A 21,034-nucleotide genomic window follows, 5' to 3' on the forward strand; every position below is an offset into this window, starting at 1 on the left:
AAGGATGCTGCAGAGAAACAGAGCAGAAATATACAGCCAACATACCTGTCAGTTTTCAGCACCAGTTTAAAGTTACTGCATTAGAAGTGCTCCAATGAATTAAGAAAGTCACAACAGTATTGTTTTCAGAGATGAATTCAAATAACTCTTGCGTTAATTCAGTGTTGCCTGTTATTTTGGACCCTCCCAATCCCGATATCTTCGTGCTGTAATTGCTCCTGTTAAAATATTACTGCACTGCTGTTAACCCAGCATCTTCCCAGCTGTGTTTCTCTCGCAGCCGGTCATGTGACAGTCCGGACACTACAGCACCTGCATTGTGGTTTGAACCATCATGCAATTTCCTTTAATGATCCTTTTCTTGAAAGTTTTGGAGGGGGTGCAAGAAAAATCAAAGTCTGGAATCCAACTCCAGACAATTTCAGCAACATCAAAATTCCAGTTACTCAACCCCCAGACAGACACAAAAGCAAGCTGTGCTTAATTGTCTGTCTTTTTACGCAATTAATGTCTTAATTAATTAATTGCTTAATAACTTCAAGTGCTTTTGAAAACATTAATTGTTAATTGTAGCTGAGTCAGTATGTAATAGCAGGCTCCATAAAAGGTGCAAGTTATGAATTCACATTGCCAGCTCTGAGCTTCCATACAAAAGGTGCACATGCTGGGAACTGAAACTTGTGGGTCAGTTGACATCAAGGTATCTCTGTCTATTACACCCTATAGGACCTATAGGTACGTGTATCAACAATTCTCCCCCATAGACACTATTTGGTCATTTAAGCTTCATGCCGACAGTGTGAATCTGCAAGTTGATTTGCTGCCTGCATCTTCTAAAATGCTCATCTCTGTCCCGGAAAGAAAACCTCCCCGCCAAATTAAAATCGGTGTGAAAGTGCAAAGCTTCAGTCAACATTCTGGTAGTTCTCATTTCACCTCTGGACACGATGAGCAAAATCCAGATCTCTCATGTGATAATTGTACAAAAAAAGTCTGCGAAGTAAAACTTGGAGCTGCCACCTTCAGGCAAGTCCCTTCCTCCCAAAGGATATAATAAAGTCTGTAAATTGTTGAATTAACAATAAAAACAGTTAAGCTTTAATCTGATTCCACTCTTCCCAGACATTACTTTCAGCAGGTTCACCCACTCAACCAGCTCATTCCCCTTTGCATTTGAAGCTCTCCATCTGCAAGAGGTGCTGTGATTGGAAGAAGGAGCGGAGCTTGTAAAAGCAGATTCACAGAATCTGCCTGGAATTTGTTCCAGGGTCATTATTAGACGTAATCACACAAATTGAAAAAAAGAGTGTTCTTCAAATGCAAGGATTCTGAGTCATTGATAATAATCAAAATGTTTATCAGTATCAGTCACTAATGGCCAGCGACTTCAGACTGGAGAACAAGGGAAATTGCACGCGTGCTATACTTTTGAGTATTACCATCATCCTCTAATGATATTGGTTTATTTAACACACAAAAATTATCAGGGCTGATGCTGACCAAATGGATTATGCAGCAGGTATGTGCCTATGGCCAAGTGTTGCTTAAGCAGCGAGGGTAATATCATGGACTTGGATGCCTCTGGATGAACTTTAGCATATTCAGCGCCATCCAAACAGCAAAATTAGCACTGAGCAGAGGATCAGTCAAGTGTAGCTTACTTTGCAAAGTAAAGCAAAAGTAGTAATCCTGGCAGTAGCAAGCTTGTGAAGTGTGCACAAGAGGTGCACAATACGTATGCTGAGGTGAAACCCCAGGGCAGAAAGTCGCTGGAAATGCTAGAAATCACACAGCAGAAACTGGCCACTAAACATTCTGCCAAGAGTCACTGCTTAGAAGGCCCATGTTACAGCTCCATATCTTACTGTTAAAGAAAAGGGAAAACCAAACCAGAGTAGTGCTCTTTAAAAATTTGGGCTTTTTTTGAGTTTCCAAGGTCATATTCCAGTGTTTGTTTTTAAACTTAATCCTGTATTACACGAACAAACTGCATTAAACACTGGGAAGTTAAAATGATGTTAAAATTGGTGGTGGCACAGCACCCATTTCACCTCCATCTCCACTTCCAATATTCCATCTGACCAGTATCAGCATCTGCCCACCACATCACTTGTGTCCTAATTACCAGAGCTCAGGACTCGCCCTAGCCCATGTTTCCTTTCTTTAAAACAAAAATGAACTCATCACTGCCCTGCCAAATGCAAGTGTTGTAAATGTGATGCACCCATTCAGAACACTTAACATCTAGGTCATGCACTTGTTCAGACTTTACACAGCTCCAGGATTTTAGGGCAAATTGATGCCTGCCTGATCTACTCTAAGGAAGCATTTCACTAAATGAACATTGCCATATGAAGCTTCAGATGACAACTGTAGTTGATGCTGCAACAAATTGTACAGACAGACAATCTTGATTGTCCCAGTTCACAATAGCATTGCCTGCAAGCCTTGCTGAGTAACACACCATCCTGCTTTGGAGTCATCATGGAATGTAACAATGCAAAGGGAGGCCATTTGACCCTCGAGTCTGTGTGAACCCCTTGAGTCACGCGAGGGGACTGCTCTCTCCCCATTCTTCTGTACATTCCACCCCTTCTAGCCCTGCTCACAAAAGGGTGCGCTTCCTGAGGAATTTGAAGGAGGATGGCAAATCCATTTGCTCTGAAAAATTTTCATTCATTCTCAAGCTCACTCAGGAAAAAAAAAGGTACACAAGGTTGATCCTGCAACTGAGAAATTGCTGCATTCAGCTAAGGCTGCAGATTCAAGAATAACATTTCTGCCACCAGGGGTGTAAAGTTGTCACCTTTGTAGAGCAGCTGGGGAAAAGAGAGCACGTTGCCAGATTGTATGCTGAGGCCGTTTACGAAGGCTTCCTGGGAAAAGAAAGAGCCAGGCTATGGAAAACACACCCACAACGCCAAGAAATTTAGTGCTGAGCACAGCATAAGAAAGTGAGACTTAGTGCCAGTTAGCATGGTATGAGTGGGAGGTCTGACTGAGATCAATACTCTGGATATGGAAAGAGCTCTGCAGAGCAGGCCAACGTCTCAAGAGGGAGGAAGGTGATGTATGAACTGCTTTCTCAAGCACTCAGTCACAGTATAAGGTCAAAGAGACTGCACACAGTTAATATTGAAATAAGGCAAACACATAGCACCTCGACAGGGGCTTGTGAAGGGAACACCATCAGATCATACACAGCTGGGATGATAGACAGGGAAAGCCTAGGATATGGACAGAGTATCTAATATCATTGGTTACAGCACTGGAGGACATTCTACCCATCAGATCAGTGCTGGATCTCTGAAGGAGCACGTTGTCCTATCGAGCTTAAGCTACACTTGTCCACAAACATTCATTCCCTCAACCATCAACACACAGTAGCAACGTGTACCATCTACAAGATGCATTGCAGGAATTCGCCAAGGCTCCTTCGACAGCACCTTCCAAACCCACGACTACTACCATCTTGAAGGACAAGGGCAGCAGATACATGAGAAAACCACCACGTAGAAGTTCCCTTCCAAACCACTCACTATCCTGGCTTGGAAATATATTGCTATTCCTTCACCATAGCTGGGTCAAAATCCTGGAACTCCCTTCCTAACAGCACTATGGGTACACCTTCACCACATGGACTGCAGTGGTTCAAGAAGGTAGCTCACCACCACCACCACCACCTCCTCCTCCTCCTTCAGGGATGGGCAATAAATGCTGGCCCAGCCAGCGAAGCCCACATCCCATAAATGAATTTTTTAAAAAATGACCTTGTCAATGGAATATCCTGCCCATCCAATGGTATAAAAATTGTTGCAAAAAAATAAATAAATAAAAATAAAAGTGCTTAGCCAAGCAGCCTGGGTCAACTACTAGAAGGAAAGATCAGGGGGTTGACAACTCGCTGTTAATTTCTTGTAACACGTTTGCAACTACCGGCATTATTGCTAATGGGTGTAGGGAATTCTGTGACACCAGTCAGGAGTGTGATGAAATGCTCTCCACTTGGCTGGACGAGTGCAGCTCCAACAACACAAGAAGCTCAACACCTTCTACAACAAGGTAAACTGCGTTCTACCGAGCACTTCAAATGAAGCAGCTCAGGCCTTTTTTTGGCATGATGAATTTGTACTGCATGCGGTAGGTTTCAAATATCCCCATATTCACAAACTAAAGATACTGCAGAGCCTCTACAGGTTAGTGTAGGCAGCAAAAGTGGCCCCTTTAAAATCCCAAAGAATCTGTAAATGACCAATCCTGTTGTAGAGGCACACACACAATTTGTCACTGGCACACCTCAGGTAACATTTGGAGCACTCATCTGGAGGTCAGAGCCATGGCAGAGGAGCTAAACTTAGGTCAACCACAAGCCATCCATTGAAATGATTTTGTTTTGAAGATGAGATCAAGAGAAATTTGGAAGGAACACATCATAATTTCCAGCATCCTTCACATTGACCGAAACCTCATGTGTTGTCACGCACAATGTATATTCTGGGTGTAAAAGTCCTTTGGAGGTGCTTTTCTATTTGAGAATGAAACACAACATTGATGGCATTAGTTACGTAGCCTGGACCATAAGTAAGCCAGTGACCTCGTGAGACTGAATGGCCACATCTTGCTACCACTTTGCTGAGGTGACAAATGTGACCAGTTTCCCTGCTCTCCTGTCCCACAGACTCAGGCATTACAGAGATGTCCCAGAGGCCCCCCCATTTCAGAGTCTGTGCTATAAACGTACTTTGGTCAACACCTTCAAACTGGACAGGTGATAAGCTGCTGGTCTTCATGCAGTAGGTGGCAGAGATGACATATACCCCCTATGTTGAGGTATACAATTCTAATGCACATCTCACCAAGGCCCTTGTGATTTTGTTACCTGTACATTGCATTCTATGCAGGGTAGGGCACGGTGTTGGGACATGTTCACGTCCTATGCTGCCCCTTCTCTTTTGTTGCCCCTCCTTCACCATAAAAAAGGCTTTACAACGATTTGCAATGGCTCTTCTGAAGAAACCATTCATGCACCAAGAGCTGGATGTTTGTTTACAAAGTCTGGAAATTGATTTTTGACACCCTTAAGGGCCATGATTGTAGGTGCCCTGCCAGTGTTGACAGCCAAAATACTAATGGTTTGGAAATCAAGTTGAGCATCTCTGGAAACTGTACCCAAATTGTTTTCACTTCCTAATAAGAGTAGAATATTGGCACCAATTCATTTTAGCTCAATGCAATAGACTGCATTCTTTTAAACAATCCAGAAATCAGATGATGTAATAAAGACATGTACCTTTTTATTATTTAATACCCTCCAGACTTCCCCCAGCTTCTTACTCCCCAACACGTGTCCACTGTACTATCAGAAATCCCCCAAAAGCAAAAGATGTTGAGAGGGGTGCTTTGTTTGCCTATTCAAGTTGATGTTCAGAAAATATAGGGAGATCAATTACACGACAAGGACAGATGAACACTCATTGCTGTCAGTGACAGTCTGCTGAGGGAAAGGGGTCCCACATTTGCTTAAATGAATACAAGAACCACTAAAATCAAATCAAGATTTTAAAGAGAAAATACTTGCATACTCTGATGAAACTTACTACCACAGAGTAGTAGAACAGATTGCAAACATTTAAGGGGAGCCTGAGGGGAATAGAGAAATACAGGCAGGTGGAAACAGTTCAGAGTGGGAGGGAACTCCTGAGGAGTTTAAAATCAGTGAACAGTTTTGCCAAAGGGCCTCCATTTTAGTGTTGACTCTTTACAATAAGTGACAGCACTTAAACAATTCAGCAGTTTGGGGCATCCTTTTATGGGGAGAGCCTGCACAAAAACACAAGCTGTTGATGTTTACACAACTTCTCACCAATGTCCAGAGCATCAGGAAAATATAAATACTCTCTGGAAATGATCAGCAGCTTCTTGAATCAGGGAACTAATTAAATGCTAAATTAATGAGGATTAATGTGATGAATTCTTGCACCAATGCAGATTCCCATTGATTCTTCAGTGTCTAAAATCATACATTAAAAAAGGCAGCTATTCGACCATTGAGGCTGTGCTGGCTCTTTAAAAGATCCAATTGATCCCATTCCTCTGCTCTCCCCCCAACCCCAGCCATTGTTCCTATTCAAGCTGATGTCCAATTCCTTTAGGGAAATCATTGCATGGGCTTCCAGCATCTTTCCAGGCAGTACATTCTCCACAATGTCTGACCGCATTGGCCTTGTTTTGTTGCAGCCACATTTGCTTCATCCGGATGGAAAGAGAAGAAAAAGCCTGAATGTCACAAGAAGCTTTGGAAAGAGCGGAGAGAGCCGGACATCGAGTGTTAATGTCAGTGGCCGAGCCCGAGCTCTCCACACAGCCTCATCGGACTAAAGCCCATTCGGCCCGTTTTTCCCTCCCTGAGAGTTTCCCCCCAATGAGAGTTCCCAAAGACATAAATTCCCAAACCCTGCCCGCTGGAGAGACAGGGGCTCCGGCGGCGCCTTAAATACCCATTGTCACGTGATGCCGCTCCGGGGCCCTCTCGCGAGGTTTGAGCCGGGTCACGCGGCCGTTGCCGGGGATCGGGAGGCGGCGGTTGGTTTTGGCGGTAAACTGAATGGCGCACGCGGCGATCGAGAATCAAACGGGAGAGAAAAGGACCGAGGGCAAAATATAGAAATAGCGGCGGGGGTGGGGGGGGAGGGGAGAGAACTCGGAGGGGGGTTGGGGGGCGGAGAGAACTCGGGGGGGTGGGGGGGGAGGGGAGAGAACTCGGGGGGTGGGGGGGGAGGGGAGAGAACTCGGGGGGGTGGGGGGGGAGGGGAGAGAACTCGGGGGGGTGGGGGGGAGGGGAGAGAACTCGGGGGAGTGGGGGGGGAGGAGAGTGAACTCGGGGGAGTGGGGGGGGAGGGGAGAGAACTCGGGGGGGTGGGGGGGGGGCGGAGAGAACTCGGGGGGGAGGGGAGAGAACTCGGCGGGGGTGGGGGGGGGAGAGAGAGAGAACTCGGGGGGAGGGGGGGGAAGAGAGAGAGAACTCGGGGGGAGGGGGGGAAGAGAGAGAGAACTCGGGGGGGAGGGGGGGGAAGAGTGAGAGAACTCGGGGGGGAGGGGGGGGAAGAGTGAGAGAACTCGGGGGGAGGGGGGAAGAGAGAGAGAACTCGGGGGGAGGGGGGGAAGAGAGAGAGAACTCGGGGGGAGGGGGGGGAAGAGAGAGAGAACTCGGGGGGGAGGGGGGGGAAGAGTGAGAGAACTCGGGGGGAGGGGGGGGAAGAGAGAGAGAACTCGGGGTGGGGGGGGAAGAGAGCTGGGGGGGGGGGAAGAGAGCTGGGGGGGTGAGAGAGGGCTGGGGGGAGCGGAGAGAGAGAGAGCTGGGAGGGAGAGAGAGCTGGGGGGGAGGGAGAAAGCTGGAGAGGAGGGGAGCTGGGGGTGGGGAGAGCTGGTGGGGGAGAAGGGGAGCTCGGGTGGGGGGTACAGCTGGTGGGGGAGGAGGGGAGCTGGGAGGGAGGAGGGGAGCTCGGGTGGGGGGTACAGCTGGAGGGGGAGGAGGGGAGCTCGGGGGGGCGTGGCGAAGTGCTGGGGGGGAGGAGGGAGCGGGGGAGGGGAGAGCTCGGGGGAGAGGAGGAGGGGAGGGGAGGAGGGGGAGCTCAGGGGGTAGGGGGAGGAGGAGAGCTGGGGGGGGAAGGGGAGCTCGGAGGGGGAGAGAGAGCTCTGGGGGGGGAGGAGAGAGAGTGAGCTCGGGGGGAAGGGGGCGGGGGGAAGGGGAGCTCGGGGGGGGTGTGGTTGGCGGGGGGGGAGAGAGAGCTCGGGGTGGGGGGGGAGGAGAACTCTGGGGGGTGGAGGGAGAGAGGGAGCGCAGGGGGCTGGGAAGGGGAGCTCGGGGTTGGGGGAAGAGAGCTCGGAGGGGAAGACGGGGGTGTGGTGGGGGGGGAGAGAGAACTCCGGGGCGGGAGACTGGGGGGTGGGGGAGGGGGGGAGCAAGTTGGTGGGCGGCGGCGGCGGGGAGGGGGCTGGAGTCACAAGCTATTGGGGAATGAAAGGAAAACCGTCATTAGGAAAATTAGAGTTTGTGGGAGCTGGAAAAAGGCTGGGTGGGCGGAAAGAAACGAGTGGAGGAAAATCCGGGTCCAGCTCAGTGTTCAGAAGCTCATCTTGAGGTCAAGATTTCTTGTCAATAAAGGAGCTCAGATTTCGACAGATGCCAGGGATGGAAACAGTGGTCAGGAAACGGAGTTTCTCCCATGACCCAGGACAGTGGCTCCAACAGGGGGACAAACATCGATGGATGTCCCGCTCATTGTTTCTCTGATCACCATCAGAAAGATCCATTATTATTAGTCGGATCTGCAAGGCTTTCGGACAAAGTAAAATCCCATCGATTTGAACAAAATGTCGACGGCCAGTGGATTACTTTAAAAATGAGGAAGTTAGTGGGAAGGTAAGAAGTCAGCCACATCTATTTTGCTGGGTGGTAGCTGTTGAGCGGGTTCCACGAGAAGCCTGTTAAAGTGGACAGTACGAATAAGCATGTCCGGAGAAAGAGGTCAGCCAAGGCCATTCTCCACTGTCAGCAGCACATTGCATAAAGCAGTTTATCTGTAAAGTGATAGAAGGGAAGAAATAGTTCCAATTTATATCAACCTTACTATAAAGCATTTTGTCCAAATGTGATATGCGATGACACAAAGGCCAACAATTCAAGTATGAACACCGAGCCTGAGGATATCATTGATCCTTTCAGCTTTTCTCTCACTGCCGAGTGACGCAGATTGAAATATATTCATGGGCTGAATCTTCCCCCCATCGGGGGGGGGGAGTTGTGCAGGGGCCGGCGTGAACCCAATTGACGCCCCCAATCGAGGGCGAGTTGCCATTTTATGTGGGTGGGCCAATTAAGGCCCGGGCAGCGTGATGCTCGCTCGCAATCGCTGAGAGCTACCTGTGTGGTGGGGGGGGGGATTCCCTGAGCCATTCCCTGAGTGGGTGGGGGGACATTCCCCTTGATCTCTCAAGTGCTCTTCCGTATCATTGATTAGCCTTTTAAACACCGCCTGTAACACGTAATGCTGATTCCTCACCTTTCGTAAGTCACCTTTAAACTTTGTCAGACTTTTGGGAAGGTGGGGAATTGGGGCCTGCTTAGGTTCCTCATAGTGTTCCAGGGCATGGTGGAGTGTGTCGGAGGCGTTGACTGAGACCTGACCCCTTTGTTGGACGTACATTATTCACACGTGTCCGATACTAACTGGGGGCCGGGGTTCCCTTGTATCCTGAGCGGGTGTGATGGTTTCCTCTGTGGGTAATTTCTAATATACAACCCTCCGTTCGGTTGTACCCGCATTTGTCCAGCACCACCCCCCCCGTTCCAACTGGATGGGAGCAAATTGAGGCTACCTTTCCTCCTGCACCCGCTCAGTGATTCCCCGTGTATGCCCTCATTCTTGCGTATGGCATGCATATCTATGGGGTAGTACCGGAGGGAGTCATTGTCTCGGATTAACCCAATGTTCTCCACTTGGTACTGAGGGTGTGGGCCCGTGTCTGCTGTGACTGAGGGGATTGCCCATACCTATCACGTTCATTTGGTTTGAGGTGCACTTCTGAATCACCGCATACACCCTGGTCACTCCTTTCAATGTACATGCGTCGATGATGCCTGGGTTCTTGGCCATCCCCCACAACCGGGCACTGTTGATCCAGCCCGGTACCTCCCCCCTTTGGATCTGGCCCAGATTGTGTCTTAATTGCCCGATCAGCCACCGGCCGTAAGCTGGCTTTTTTAGGTGCTGCCCTCTTGTCGTTCCTCCCTTTCTGTTAATTGGCTGGTGGCTTTAGCATGGGTCTCTATAACGTGTACGCTTTCCAATACAGATGCCACACTCTTGCCCCCTAGGGCCGCTGCCGTTTCACCACCCCTCGCTACTCTTATGAGCAAGCTGCCTCATGATCCCTTTAAGATTCGTGACCTCGGAGTTGATTCCTTGAATGTCGAGAGAGTTTACCAGGGAAGTCCCTGTGTTCACCCTTGTCAGTACATTGTTAACTAACTGTCGCGGAAATCGGAGTGAACACTCAGACCCAGGAGGTTTGTCTCGGAAGCCTTTATTAATCGTGATATCACGGAGAGCCCAGTAGCATACAAGCACACTCTGAGGAAGCATCAGAGCACACACATATTTATAGTAGAGGTTGTACATATCAAAGAGCTTGAAGGTGATAAGACTGTCTAACTTTCAATGATCAATTACATTGAGAATCATTGTCACACAATTAGTCTATTCTAAGTTTATGACTATACAGGATATTAGGGGAAGCTCACGTACTAATAAAAAGTGAGACAGAGAATAGATAACCATGCTTGACCTTATCTTTAGTGCTAGGCGGTGTACACTCTAGAGAACAGATGACCATTGCTTGATCCTGTCTCCTTGTGTTGGGGGCAGACATCCCAGCCCCGTCTTAATGACTCCAGGAAGCCTGCCCATGACACTCCCTTTCTCCCCTCCTGCTCAATTAGCTGGCAGCTGCAGGTGTACCTGCTAGAACAAAAGAGGGAACTGTGCTGTAGTATTCCACGATGGTGCTAACGAGAGAGGGAACAGTGCTGTAGTATTCCACGATGGTGCTAACGAGAGAGGGAACAGTGCTGTAGTATTCCACGATGGTGCTAACGAGAGAGGGAACAGTGCTGTAGTATTCCACGATGGTGCTAACGAGAGAGGGAACAGTGCTGTAGTATTCCACGATGGTGCTAACGAGAGAGGGAACAGTGCTGTAGTATTCCACGATGGTGCTAACGAGAGAGGGAACAGTGCTGTAGTATTCCACGATGGTGCTAACGAGAGAGGGAACAGTGCTGTAGTATTCCACGATGGTGCTAACTGTTTAACCCTTAGTTGACCTGTAGATGTATTTTATTCTTCCACACTAACTCTCTCTTCTGGCGGTGGAAAGCAGGATGTCCCCTGAATCTAGTGGCACCCGTGGCGTCGGCCGCCTGATTAATCACAGCCTTACTCAGTAATTTGTATAGTTTTCGTAGAGGTGCTTGGTTACTGCAATACTCAGGCAGTCGCATACCTGCCAGGTTCACAATTACTTGTACAATTTCATGTTTAAAATTATCATACAAGAGTTCACCGTCCGTATACAGTAGCAGTCCATTCTGTGGCCCAGGGGTCATGTCTGGGCAAGATAGTCTCTTTGGTGTCGTCGCGTCCTGTGATAGCGGGGTGGTGTCGGTCCGGGGATCCGCCGTTGCAGTCAACTCTCCGTGTTTGGCCCTCAAGATCCAATGCCAGGTATCTGTCATTCCCAAGTCCTCCTTGTGAAGGTAAATTGCGAAAAATCTCTCACACACTGTATCTGGACCTGTGCCCCCTTCGCACATGTCCAGGGTCCGTCCGAACCATCGCTGATCTGGAAGCATAATGGACCCTCATTTTTCCATCGGAGTTCCGTTCCCGAATGCGAGCTCTGCCCTAGGCTCTCACCATCGCTCGTTCCAATGGATAGTTGCGTAAGCCCGGTGCCACACTTGAAGAGCATTGACCTTTCCGTTGTGACATTCACACCTTTCACGCAATATCCGTCGCTGACATTCTTGTAGTATAAGCCCATACCGGCCACTGCTTCACGGTTTACATTCTGTATGCCGGTGGCTGCGATAGCCAGGGCCCTGGTAATGATCATGGACACCCAGCTTTTTTCCATCTTGGCGTGGAGGTTACCCGGTTATTGTTATTTCTGTAATGAAGCACACTGCTGGTGATCACCAGGGTTTAGGTTGGATATAAGAGGCAGCTTTCTCCTTTACGTGCCTCCTTGTGCACAGCCCACGGTGACCCTGCCCGTAGTTGAGGATTCCCCCTTTTGTCTTTCAGATGGCCAGTCCTCCAGATCGGGAATGAATCCTAAACCACTTGGCTAACACAGTACGGACTGCTCGTTGCCCGTTTTCCCCCCGCTGCCTGGTAATTTAGTCTTTCTTACTTACATCATACCTTTTCAGTTGCGACCAGTGTTTCCACCTAGCTTTTCCCTTCATATCGGCGCAGGCACGTGAATAATTCCGTACGGTCCAGTCCATTTTGGGGCAAAACCTGGTTGGCTAGGGGTGATTTGAACAAACACCATGTCTCCGACCTCAGCCGGTGGTGACGGGGGTCCCCCTTTTGTCCTCTCTTCTAAATCCCTGATAGCCTGTTGGTCCTTCACTTCCTGTTGTAATTCCTTTAGCTGTCCATCCAATTGCTTAATATCGTTTTTAATTTTATCTCTGATGGGTCCCATATCCTCACTTCCGGTGGCTCTGCCCTCTGGCAAGCGCATTGCCCTCCCGGTCATCCACTCATAAGGGGTTAAACCAGTTGTCCTGTTGGGGGTAGCCCTCAGTCGCATCAATATGCGGGGGAGCACATCCACCCATCCCCTACTAGTTGCTGTGTTTGCCATTGCAATAGCATTTTTTAACGTGCGGTTCATACATTCTTCCATTCCTGAGCTTTGTGGATGGTAAGGTACGTGAAATTTCTGTTTTACTCCGAGCAGCTCACACGTCCTTTTCATAATACTGTCCGTAAAATGCGCTCCTTGATCCGAATCTATCTGTAAAGGGATTCCCCACCTTGGTACTACTTCAAAAGCGAGGATCTTTGTGGCCGTGGTGGCGTTGCAGTCCCTGGTGGGGAAAGCTCTAGTGAACCTCCAGTGCACCTACACCCCCGTAGTTACAATATGCCTCAAACTTCCAATTGCCATATTCATGGGCACTCTCGCCCTTTTCTTGTTTTACTCCAGTCACTGTATTCCAATTAACTGGGGCTTGCCCTAAGACTTGTGCCATTTCTGCTCTAAAGGCTCGGAAATCAGCTTGCTGCTGTGCCTGGTCTGCAGCGATATCATTACACCAGGTTCCGTCCTGATACGCTCGCCGCAGCCGTCCCCAAAACGCCTCAGGTAGTTTTATCCGGACTAACCCGCGAACGTCCCTGTTATGGAGACGGTGGCATTGCCTTATTTCCCTCAATTTTTGCCAAAACGACTCATTCCGTGTCTAGGTTTTAGTTGGGGTAATTTATTTCCAATAGCTTCATAGTGTCGCTAGGTGACAGGGACACATACGTGGTTCTCAGTTGCGCCAGGAACCCCCCGTTATAGCTCTCTGTCCGTGTATTGGCGCCTGGGCCGGCTGCCCATTTTGTGCCGGTACGGCCGCTTGAGCTGGTCTGCCTGGTTGTCCGGACACCGGGGGCACATGCTCTATCTTAATTGGGACCACGGGTTATGGGGGTGGTGATTCCCAACCTGCTTCCCGTTGTTCCTCATATCCTGCTGCCTGTTGCACCAGCCCGTTCCAATCTATATTATCTGCGTATTGTGCAGCTACTGGTGGCTGTGGTAAAGCTGCCGAAACTGACATGAGATTTTTTGCCGGTACCAGCTCTTCATTTTGGGATTTGTTGGCCAACATTCGATTGACTCGGCCTTTTGGCTAAGATAAAGTGTAGTCGTGAAGCGATGGCTATAACCAGTCGAGCCCCATATGATGGGGTACGTAACACTGTTCGGGTGACGGTGAAGGGCAGCGAAGGAGGAGCACCCATGGATCGGGCCTTCTTCATCAAGCGGATCCTGTTGAAGGCATGTGGATTTGAAGCGGGGGAGATCTACTCCCTGCAAGACTTCCCAAGCGCTGGACATTTCGATGTGACTTTCAAGCGAGTGGCAGCTTGCGTCACGTTCCTGAAGGTGTTCGAGGAGAACAGAGACCAGCCGGAGATGAAGATCCTGACGGTGGAGCCGCTCTTTGCTCCGCCGTTGCAACGGGACCATGTGGTGACGGTGCGTCTCTGTAACCCCTACGACCCTGTCGCCGACGTGTTCACCTTCCTCGCCAGGTACGTCAACAAAGTTGGGAGCTCCAGCGAGGATAGAGACGCCTTCAGGATTTGGACATGCAAACGCCAGGTTAAGGTCACGCTCAAGACCCCGACGGTAAGGGAACCATCTTCCACCCTCCTTCCAGCTTCGCTATCGGGAGAAGCCATGGCTACTTTGTTTACGCTGGGCAACCCAAACTTTGTTGCTCATGCGGCAAGTCTGGTCATGTGGCGGCCAACTGCATCGGCGCCCTCTGCAAGAACTGCAAACAGGAAGGGCACCAGACAAAGGATTGCAAACAGACTAAGAGCTGCAACCTGTGTGGCGAGGCAGCTCACCTCTACAGGACCTGCCCCAAACGCTGCCTCAATTATGCACAGGCAGCCAAAGCCAAAGAGGGGGAAGCAGCAGAAATGCTTCGAGTCACCACTACCAAGGACACTTGCAACACTCCAACCACCATGGCCCCCAGTGAAAACAAGGGGACAAAGGAGGACACAGGGAGAGACAAGGTGGAGGAAAAGATTGAGGCAGCAGACAACCGATCAACAGCACTGCCCCCTGAACCTCCCACTCCTCAGGAGAGCGAATCAATGGAGGAGGAGGAAGCAGCGGAAAATCAGCAGGGGGAGTGGCAGCTGGTGAAGAGAGCCAAAAGGAAGAAGGGACCAAGCCACTTCCCAGACAAGAGGCAAGAGGCGTCTCCCATCCGACACGGATAACAAGGGCAGCTGCTCTTCGGACGAAGAAGTGCCTGGGCGACACCTGCAGAAGAAGCGGCAAAGCTCTAGGGAGTTGGAGGACGAGACACCTGAGCTCCAGAACATTGGAGACAATGAGGAGACCAGCGCACCCCAACTTTGCCCACAACCCGAAGAGGCCAGCGCATCCCAGCCCCAGGAATCTGGGAGCAGTGAGGCGCTCAGCGCACCCCAGCTCCGGGAAGCCGGGAGTAGCAACGCCCCAGAGAGGGAGAGGATTGGAGAAGCTTCTCCAACAGAGGACATTTCAAATCCCATTCTCTGCACGAACCCCAGATGCCACCTGAGCAGAACATTGCCAATGGGGATGTTCAGGACAGTTTCCTCAGCCCATCCAAAGTGAGGCAATTTGTAAACACTATGGGTATGCAGGAGCAGACCAAAGGCCTGGGACTCTCAGAGGCAACAGGTTTGGTAAGAGACTAAATGCTTTAAAATGGGTGTAAAGATGGTATCCATAAATGTGCATAGCACTAAATCAACTACGCGATGTGTAGCGACCTTGGATTACCTTGCCAAGGTCAAAGCTGACCTGTTGTTTCTGCAGGAGTGTGCGATACCGCACCTCAGCTACTACAGACAATGGTCACGGTGGTGGTCATACGGGCCATCGATCTGATCGGACGGATACGACTCTCGTTCCTCCGGCCTTGGTATTCTGCTGCGGGGAGGCAACTTCACTGTCTCCGAGGTTAAGGAGGTCATGGGTGGGTGCCTCCTCGTAGCAAAAGTAATGTACAAGAATGCTCCACTCCGGTTAATTAACGTGTATGCCCCGGCACAAAAGACCGCCCGGCTGGCGGTTTTTCAGCAGCTCCCACTGCTGTTGGTGACGTCCAGGCCGGTCATTGTGGGCGGTGACTTCAACTGCAACATCGATGCGGCTGGACGATCCGGCAGGGCCGACAGAAGGTTGGACGCTACGTCCAGATCCCCGATGGAAACAGTTAAGGATGCCAAGCTGCACGACGTCTTCAGCAACCCTGCAGACTGAGCACAGCATAGATACACCCGGTCGCGACCAGACGGGTCCATCCGTTTCAGGATAGACTAACTGTTTGTGTCCCGCGCATTCGCAGTCAGATCCACCGATGTCAAGCCGGTGTTCTCTGACCACTGCCTCCTACTGGTTGACTGTCACTTAGAGGAAGACCAGAGGGTGGGCAGGGGGGCATGGAAGCTAAACGTGCAACTGCTGACCCCAGAGAACATTGAGGAGCTCAAGAGGGATTACAAAGGTTGGAGAACCATGAAACCCCTCTTTGAGTCCCTGACACATTGGTGGGAAGCGATCAAGGGAAACATCAAGAGGTTTTTCATCGTCAAAGGCACCCAGAAAGCTAGAAAGGAACAGAGGGAAATGTCCCGACTCCTGAAATACATGCAGAATCTGCTCCGGCTGCAGTCGGTGGGGGTCGATGTCAAGGAGGAACTCTAAGAGGTGAAGAGCCAGCAAGCCTAGCCCTTTGCCTCCAAGAACATCTTCCATTCCGGAGCGCGCTCCGTGGAGCAGGATGAGACGTGCTCACGTTTCTTCTTCGAAAAGGTACAGAGAGAGAGCTCTGTGATCAGCAGCCTGAAGGAAGAAGACGGCTCAGTAAAGTCAGCGCAGTCCGACATTTTGAGGATCAGCAAATCGTTTTATGCCGGATTGTATGACGTGAAGCCCACGGGCAGCACGGCCTCCCAGTCCTTCTTGTCCTCTATCACGGAGGTCTTAGTCGACAGTACACGGGAGAGGCTTGACAAACCGCGAACTCCTGACGAACTGACTTAGGCCCTTGAGTCCTTCGAGAAGAGTAAATCTCCCCAGAAGCGACGGCTTGCCGGTGGAGTTGTATTCGGCTCTGTGGGACTGGAAGGGCCCAGACCTACTAGAAGTGTACGAGAGTATGCTCCTGGCCGGCAGCATGTCAGAATCCATGAGGAAAGGCATCATCACCCTCATCTACAAGCACAAGGAAGAAAGGGAGGAAATTAGAATTTGGCGACCCATTTCACTGTTGAATGTGGACTATAAGATTCTGTCCAAGGTCATCGCCAATCGGGTCGAATCCGCTCTGGAATTGGTGATACACCATGACCAGACCTGCACTGTGCCGGGCAGGAAGATCTCTGACAGCCTGGCGCTGCTCAGGGATACGATTGCCTATGTGCAGGATAGGGGTGTGGACATTTGCCTCATCAGCCTGGATCAGGAGAAGGCCTTTGACAGAATATCGCACACCTACGTGGTGGATGTGCTTTCCAAAATGGGGTTTGGGGAGGGAATTCGATATTGGATCCAACTGCTCTACACTAACATCAGTAGCGCAGTCTCAATCAATGGGTGGGAAACAGATAGCTTTCCGATTAAATCTGGAGTCAGGCAGGGCTGACCTCTCTCGCCTGTTCTTTTCGTGTGTTGCATAGAACCCTTGGCCGAGTCCATCAGGAAGGATCCGGGCATAAGAGGAGTGACGATCCCAGGCAGTGGAGGCACTCAGGTAAAAGCCTCCCTGTACATGGACGATGTCGTCGTCTTCTGCTCGGATCCGCTGTCGGTGCGCAGACTGATCCACATTTGCGACCAGTTCGAACTGGCCTCGGGAGCCAAGGTAAATCGTGGGAAGAGCGAGGCCATGTTCTTTGGGAACTGGGCTGACCGATCCTTTGTCCCCTTCACTGTCAGGGCTGACGGCCTGAAGGTGCTGGGGATATGGTTCGGAGGGACCGGGGCATGCGTTAGAAACTGGAAGGAGCGAGTGGCTATGGTGAAAAGGAAACTGGGCATGTGGGAGCGACGCTCCCTCTCCATTGCGGGTAAGAACCTGGTCATCAGGTGTGAGGCACTCTCGCTGTTGCTGTACGTGGCGCAGGTCTGGCCCATTCCACACTCCTGCGTGGTGGCGATCACTCGAGCCATCTTCCGCTTTATCTGGAGGTCAAAAATGGATCGTGTCCGCAGAGACGCGATGTACAAGCCTCTAGATAAAGGGGAAAAAAACGTGCCCAACATCGCCCTCATACTGATGGCCACCTTTGTGTGTGGCTGCATCAAGCGGTGCGTAGACCCTCAGTACGCAAACACCAAGTGTCACTACGTGCTGAGGTTCTACCTGTCCCCGGTGTTGCGAAGGATGGGTCTGGCCACGCTGCCGCGGAACGCTCCAAGTAGTTGGACCGTGCCGTACCACCTGTCCCTGGTGGAAAAATTTATGCAGAAAAACACCTTTGACCACAAGTCCATCAGGCAGTGGTCAGCACGTAACGTCCTAGAGGCCCTGAGGGAAAAGGAGAGGGTGGACCCTGTGGGATGGTTCCCCGAGCAGACTGTCAAAGTCAGGAGTCTCACCCCCTTGGCATGTTGCCCTCGAGGTGGCTGTGGTCGGTATGAGACCGTTGTTCACATCCTTGTAGTTGGTGCCTTTGCAAAGAAGATCTGGAGAGAGATGCAGTGGTTTCTGTCGAGGTTCATCCCGAGCAGTTCTGTGACACAGGACTCTGTGCTTTACGGGCTGTTCCCAGGGACACACACCGAGACAAACATCAACTGCAGCTGGAGGATCATCAACTCGGTGAAAGACGCTCTTTGGTCTGCCCGAAACTTGTTGGTCTTCCAGCGCAAAGAGTTGTCCCCGACCGAGTGTTGCGGACTGGCACATTCCAAGGCCGAGGACTACGTGCTGAGGGACGCACTAAAGCTTGGGGCAGCTGCTGCAAAAGCGCAATGGGGAAGGGCCGCTGTCTAAGACCTTTCTGCCACAGCGCACCGAGAGACTGGGAACTGTTTAGAGCCCCTCGGGCTGTACAGCTCAAAGTGAAAGCCTGTAAATGATTGTAATATTGTTTGTACTGATGCACCTGGTGATACATTTTGTTAAAGTTGAACCGGATTGTACCCTTGTAATGGTGTTTTTGAAATGGTTTGGAATGTGGTTGAAGATATTTTATGAATAAAGTATATTTTTGCAAAAAAAAAAGGTTCTCCCAGGACGATGCTAGCCCATTGCACTTCGGGTGTGCTGACGCCTGCGATGTCCCCAAATGCGGGATACTCGACTGTAAAATTTGTGGTAGTGGGGGACTGCGTTTGCGCTCTCCCCGATTCACAATTCAAAAAATAGATTTCATCATATCTTTCATTTTCTCTTCTATTTCCTGTCAGCAACCTTTTCTGAAAAAAGAAATATATAACCCCCAATGTGTGCTCTTCAAAATCTATACTGGACTGGTTATTTAGCTTTTTCTTTCCTCCTCGCAAATATTATCCAACCCCCATTCTTTTCCTCCCTGTCATTATCAGCCGACAATTATTCCATCTATGCATCATTTTCGCCAGACCGTTTGTTTCGTGGCCGCCAAATTACTCGCGCCATTTTTAACCCCGCGTTTGCCCACTCAAAAATCTCTCTCAAACAACCCCCATCTAACACCCAACCCACCATCACAACAGTCCCCGCACTCCCAGCACCGCCCCACCCCCTATCTATCTGGACGTCTGTATAAATACAAACTCATATCAGCTATTAACTCATATGCAGTCACCATTTTAAACATGTAGCAGCGACCCCTCACTATTTCAAACATGAACAAGCACCCTGTCCCCATGTTCATTCTAATTATCCCCCTCCGAAACGAACAGCAGCCTCCCACCCCCTCTGTGTGACTCCTACCTTCTGAAACTCCTGCCCCCTCTCCTCATGTGTAAAAGTCTTTCCCTGCCCCTTCTGCAGCTCACTTGCCCTGCTGTAGGCCCATCAATTCACCTGTGATTATTCCTTGAAGGCTTAAATAGCGCAAAGCGAAGAAATAAACAGAAAGAAAACTGGAGAAAGGCAGATAGAAGTCTAAACCCTCAGTAAAATGACCACCGGGAATCCCGTTTAACCGTCAGAATGATCGCACAGCCCAAAATACACGCATTGTCCCTGAATTATAACAAGATTTTAGGCAGCTTCACTTTAGGACTTTTCATTTCCTCTTGTGGGGCTCCTGTTCCTCACACACTGGAGGCTAACATGTAAGTTTTGGATTGCAAGGCTGGGCTACTTTAACCCCAGGATTTTCTTTTTGAAACTCCAGGCCCGCAGTCCAACAGGAACTGGTTAACCGGAGCCACCGAAAACCAGGGTCCCGGAGAGGAAATTAAATCTCAGGGTAAGAAACGGACACAAACTCACGTGGGCCCATGGGGCACGGCCTTGGAGAAGGTCTCAGGAAACTCCTGAAGAAGAAGAGTCCTTGTCCCAGTCTGGATCTTCAGATTGCAGGTTTCAAAATAAAAATTCTTTGAGGGGTGGGGGAGAAAATTAATTCCATTAAAACAGAGAGCAAAGAACATTTTCAAACAAAATAACGCAAGAGCCAATGATTCACTCTCAGTTACAACTCAGCAACATCCAAATACAAACAAGTCAAAGAGTTATAAAGCAGATTGAGACAGAGGGAACACACACGCACATTAAACCAGAGTGGGGACTAGCTCCGCACTCTGGAGGCGGTTTTCGGATTGGGTTCCTAGCCAGGTATATCCTGAATGAGCAGTTTGCAGACTCCACCCCTGGCATGTTGGGATGTCTCTCAATCTGCTCCCCAGGAGGCCTGTCCATTGATATGTTAATCCCAGGGCAGGACAACTTTCTGATTCTTCCTGTCCTTTGACGTGTTCATCCCAGGAAAACAATGTTTCAGCCATTTTCTGGTTAAGGTTAAAACTTTAACTCATCTTGTCGGGAATGTCACTGCAGTTCGAAATATCAAACACTAAACCCCCAACACAAGACTGTGCAAAGCATGTGGATTGTTACTGAGATTCCGTCTGTGATTTTTAGTGATGTCAGTGTGGATTGTGTAATCTGTGTGTGTGTGAGTGTTGCTGGTCCCATAATGTAACGCAAATGTCTCCTCGCAGCCTCTCAGTACGCCACTCATGGTCCCCTGGTACTTTTTGGATTGTCTGGAGAAGACATTGAAAGAATTAGAGTTAAACAATGCTAACACTAGCTGCACTGCGACGAGTATATGAGAGCTTATTCTTATCCAGGGGTGTATGTCCGCATTCAGCCCCCATTCCCACACTTGCTCCCACCATGTCGGATCTCTCAAGTGCTCTTCCATATCATTGATTAGCCTTTTAAACACCGCCTGTAACACGTAATGCTGATTCCTCACCTTTCGTAAGACACCTTTCAACTTTGTCAGACTTTCGGGAAGGTTGGGAATTGGGGCCTGCTTAGGTTCGTCATAGTGTTCCAGGGCATGGTGGAGTGTGTCGGAGGGGTTGACTGAGACCTGACCCCTTTGTTGGACGTACATCATTCACGCGTGTCTGATAGTAACTGGGAGCCGGGGTTCCCTTGTATCCTGAGCGGGTGTGATGGTTTTCTCTGTGGGTAATTTCTAATATACAACCCTCCGTTCGGTTG

At 49.8% G+C, this 21,034-nt stretch overlaps 1 non-coding gene across 1 annotated transcript; it reads left to right on the forward strand.

The window, feature by feature from the left end:
• The first annotated feature begins 18,551 nt into the window (after positions 1 to 18,551).
• On the forward strand, positions 18,552 to 18,714 carry LOC144674219 (U1 spliceosomal RNA). Its single transcript, XR_013574489.1, has one exon. It is a non-coding gene; the product is annotated as a U1 spliceosomal RNA (small nuclear RNA).
• The last annotated feature ends 2,320 nt before the right edge of the window (positions 18,715 to 21,034 follow it).

Source organism: Cetorhinus maximus, unplaced genomic scaffold (assembly GCF_964194155.1).
Source record: "Cetorhinus maximus unplaced genomic scaffold, sCetMax3.hap1.1 HAP1_SCAFFOLD_591, whole genome shotgun sequence".
In the NCBI taxonomy this organism is placed as follows: domain Eukaryota; kingdom Metazoa; phylum Chordata; class Chondrichthyes; order Lamniformes; family Cetorhinidae; genus Cetorhinus; species Cetorhinus maximus.